Source organism: Aythya ferina, assembly GCF_964211825.1.
Source record: "Aythya ferina genome assembly, chromosome: 2".
NCBI lineage: Eukaryota > Metazoa > Chordata > Aves > Anseriformes > Anatidae > Aythya > Aythya ferina.
Window position 1 is genome coordinate 57,877,202 of NC_140297.1, and position 4,526 is coordinate 57,881,727.

Here is a 4,526-nt window from a genome sequence, read left to right on the forward strand (position 1 = left end):
AATATTCTGTTAAAAAAAAAAAAAGAAAGAAAGAAAAAAAAAAGAGAGATTTAGAAATTTCCAGCACCTGCTTCAAATGCATTCTGATCCGTTTGTATAATAATCTTTTTGAGGGATTCAATGCCAGGTGCTGCTAAATAATTACCTGTGCATCTTCCCAGAATACCTAGTGTCCCATATCTCTTACCCACTGCTCCCAGCAATTCTAATCCATGTTTTCAAGATTGGTAACAGCCTAATCTGCAAACTGGCTGCAAATAACTCTGTGCTTATCCCTCTGGGATCATCAGCTTCTTGACCTCCTTGAATCTTCATATGCTAACTTTATACACCCTCAAAATCCCTTCCTATTTCTGCAATACTAGTTTCTAACTTTAACTCATTTGATGTCACTGTAGTTACCTTTAGTTTTGGTCCGGTTGTGATACTTTGAACCACACGGGCTTTTCTACCAAAACCTATTAGTGGTATTTTCCATTGGAAGTAGTTCTCATTCAGTGGCCAAAGTTAGCCCCTGTACTATCATTATACATCGTTTCCTCTCACTTGCTACAGTTGTGTTCAGGTTTATTGATCTTTGTACTTAAATGGTCTCTCTATCACATTGCCCAGTGGCCTATGAAATCTCCCCCAGCAAAGAAGGATTTTCAGCTGTTTGCAGCTGTTGTAAAGAGACACTAACAAAAAGATTCCAAGATCCAGCACTGTCTGGAAAAGAAACACTTGTCTCAAGCAAAGAGACAAAAAGAGACTTCTCCCTGGAAGTAAACCACAGGCAATACAGTATGGTCAATGGAAAAGCAGAGTGCTTCCTCTATAGTTTAGCAGAAGTTGACTAAGCCTCTGCCTAAAATATCTACTAAATTCAACCTGAGGTCATCATGACACTGGGAAGGTACCTTCTGAACTTGTTCCCGATGAGCAAGGATGGATGGAATGGCAAGTAGGAATAGGCATGGAAGATAATAGGAAAAGCAAGCATCAAGAAGGCGGTGGAAAAGAATAGTGTGCTACTGAGAGGGAGTGTATCCTGTTGTGCCCCCTGAAAACTCCTTTTCCTCTGAACTCTTCTTCTTTCCTCTCCCTCATTTTATTACCCCTTCTGGCCTTGGTGCTCCAGTTCTGCTCCCTGACTGATCCTGTCTCTTTTGTGACACTAACATTCTGCCCACTGCTCTAAGCCATCTTCTCTCTGAGATGTAAGCCCCTTTCTCCTTTTTCTATATTATCTTAATTGCCTAAAAGACTCTCTCTCATCAGCACTTCCAAGCCCACTACATTTCTCATACTTTCCCCTAAATAAAGGTCTTCCTTTGATAACCACAAATATGCCTTTTTCCAACCCAGACCAAGACATAGACACTTCCTCATTGTTGCCTGACCACTACTTTTATGCAAGCCACTCTAGTTTCAGTTTTTCTGCCTTAAAATGACTTTGTCTTCTTCCATTTCCTGAGTACTTCATTTTCTTACCCAACCATCCCACTCATACTTCCCCTCCCACACACTTCCTCTCCTCCTCCAAACCCAGCCCCTGATTCTCCTTCCTACTGGTCCCTTTCTCCCCTCTTCTCTGAGATCTGCCAGCTCTCAACAGCTTTTCTGCCAGATGTTTTTCTCTCTTCACCAAAACCCTAATTCCACCTGCAAATCTCATCTTGCTAGAGCTCACTGGGCCCTTCCTCAGTTACACTCAGCTTTCTTCAAGGTTTTTGCTGGTGTGAGGCCAGCCAGGACATTTATAGTAGCTCATATAAAAGAAGCTTCCACTTCATAAATCTCAAAATGATGTTGACAAAGGCTTTTCAAAGGATAAGTGAGTCACTGCTTCTCTGACACTATTTTATCCCTACCTACTCTAGGACAGCTGGATCAGCTCATTTGACAAACGTAAGAAGCCATAGAGAGGATTTGCCTCAGTGGCACCAACAGCAAGCAGTAACACACAACCAATGGATAAAGAAGATATGACAATAGTAATATCAGTTCAATATGACATTTTGCAGCCTTTTTTCATTTGTTTTAGAAACCCCATACATTCTAATAGCATTGAACGTTTCATGTGTTTTCATTTTCTTGATTTGTCTCTAAGCCCCTCCAGCCAAACCATAAACTTTGCACTCCAACAAACCACATTAAACTGATTAATAAAAGCTGATTCCGCTTAAATTTATATATTGCCACAACACTTAAAAAGGATCCTGCACAAGTTTAGTCAACATACTCTGAGTTTTATGGTAGTACAAAGATAACAAGCGAATAGACACCAGCAATGGGAGGCAGTAAGCCAGTATCAACTATGAAGGATGTTTGGAGGACTCTGCGTCTATGTTCAAGAGAAAATGGATTCACAACTCAAAGAAAAGAAAAATCTGACTAAAATAACCCTAGCCCCGTGAATTAAAACACACTACTTCTTTATACAGACCTAACAGTATTAACATGTTGTTTCCATTCAGCCTAGAGGTTAAATGCAGATGTGCTGTGTGCTCGTACAAACACAGGTATTACCTGTCTGAAGTGACAGAGCAGAATCTGATGCCCACAGCAGTTAGCACGAGCAGTTACTAGTCAGAAACAGGATGATCACTGAATTTGCATACAAGCTGAAATAGGATCAATAACTTCAGACTTGCATACTGCAGGGGAAGCATGCTAGACTGCAAGAAAAATGTCTTTTTATGTGACTAGTGCAGCAAAGTGAATTTGCCAATCCAGATGTAAACTCAAGTAATCACAAATCAAGGTAACAGGCCAGGAACAGGGCTACCAGACCTCCATTCTGACATTGCCTAGGGCCAAAATAGCACGATTCAGGAGGCAAGGGATATTTAGTAACTCTGGACACATCTCCTTTCCCAAGAAAAGTAACATAGCACCATCTTGGATTTACCTAGTTTTGGACAGTGCTCTTGCTGTTAATGATTTCTGGTCACACAGCGGTAATACCAGTGACAAGGATTGTTTCACGGGGAAATTCATTCTCTTCCAGTGTCTGCCACTGGAGGGTGCATCTTCCCTGAGTCCCTGTCATGTTCTTGACTCTAATCTCTCCCCAGCCACAAGCTCTTCCAGTCTTTCTGAAGCTCTGCTGATTCAGAGTAGCAATGCAGATGGAGGAAAGTCTCCCTAGGGAGAAAAGCCAGCTCCCAGTTTGGAAACAGGGGTAATATTCAGATGTCCTTCTTTTTCCCCCAGGATGAAAGGGCATCCATTCTGACCCTTCCTCCTCCCTCTGAGAAGATTGCTTTTTCTTTTCTTTCTTTCTTTAGTAAATAAATACAAACAATTTAATCTCTGTCCTGGCTGAGTCTTCTTGCAAAACACAGCAAATTGCTGCCTCTCCAGCAGTGAAATTTATTATAAACTTGTATTTCTAGTAATACTCTAAATATTAATTCTATCATGGTTGGTTTTGTGTGTGTGTTGAAGCTTTTGTGGTTGTTGTTGTTGTTTGTAAAAGGAGCAAAACATCCCAAAGATTTTGGAAGAAATATAGCATCATTTTGTACATTTTTTTCCCAAACATCTTTTCCACAGACACCCACCTGAACATTAGACTTACCAATTAGAACAGTGTTAAAATTCAGCAATATCTGTTTGGAGAAAAATTATATTCAAAGTGCTGTTGCACACGAAGTTATAGCTGTCATTCCTTCTTTCTTCTTCTTTTTTTTTTTTTTTCTTTTTTCTTTTTTTCCCCTCATTTCCTCATTTAGTTGATTCTCCAGCTTTCCTTCTTTTTTTTTTTTTTTTTTTTTTTTTTTTTTTTGCCCCCCAGTGCCAAGGCAAATTGTGCTCATAAATGAACATCCTAAAGACCCTAATGTGGATCTCTGTGCTGAGTCTTTCTTCCAAACTAGGGGCTCCTCTCATACAAGATAATTACAGCTGAGGCTTCTTTTTTTACCCAGCTCGAAACCACAAGTATGAGGAAATACAGGTATGCCAGCACCACTCCTCCATCTCATACATCTCCACATAGAACATCTGGAAGGTATTGAACAGATCCAGCCAACCCAAATCTATAAAGGCAATTTTTTTGTCACAGGTCCCAGAGGACTTGCTTCTGCACAGCCTGAGCTTTGTATCATTTACTATCGGAGAGGAGAGGGAGAGGGAGAGGAGGGGAGGGGAAGGGAAAATAAAAAATATCCTACAGCTACTTATGTTATCAACTCAGTCAAATGGCTTTGGGTTTCTTAGGGCTTGGAGGAAAGGGTCTTGGCATTGTATTAGTCAACGAGGAGCCAGAGGTGGCTCAGTGACTGCCACCTCCTCCTTCAGCACTGAGCTGGAGCCGGCTGAGGAAGAGGTGAAGGGGCTTTCCTTCAGCGCCTGAGCCCTCTGGTGGCTGCTGGACCTTTGCAGGAAAAAGGGTCTGGAGCACATCTTGCCCATGTCAGCCGCAGAAGGGGACAGCTGGACACAAGACCCTGGCTGATAGCTGTGGTGGTGGGGCAGGAGGAAAGCACCTGGCAGACTGCAAGCTCTGTGAGCATTTTGAATAGAGGTAGAAGTGTGTA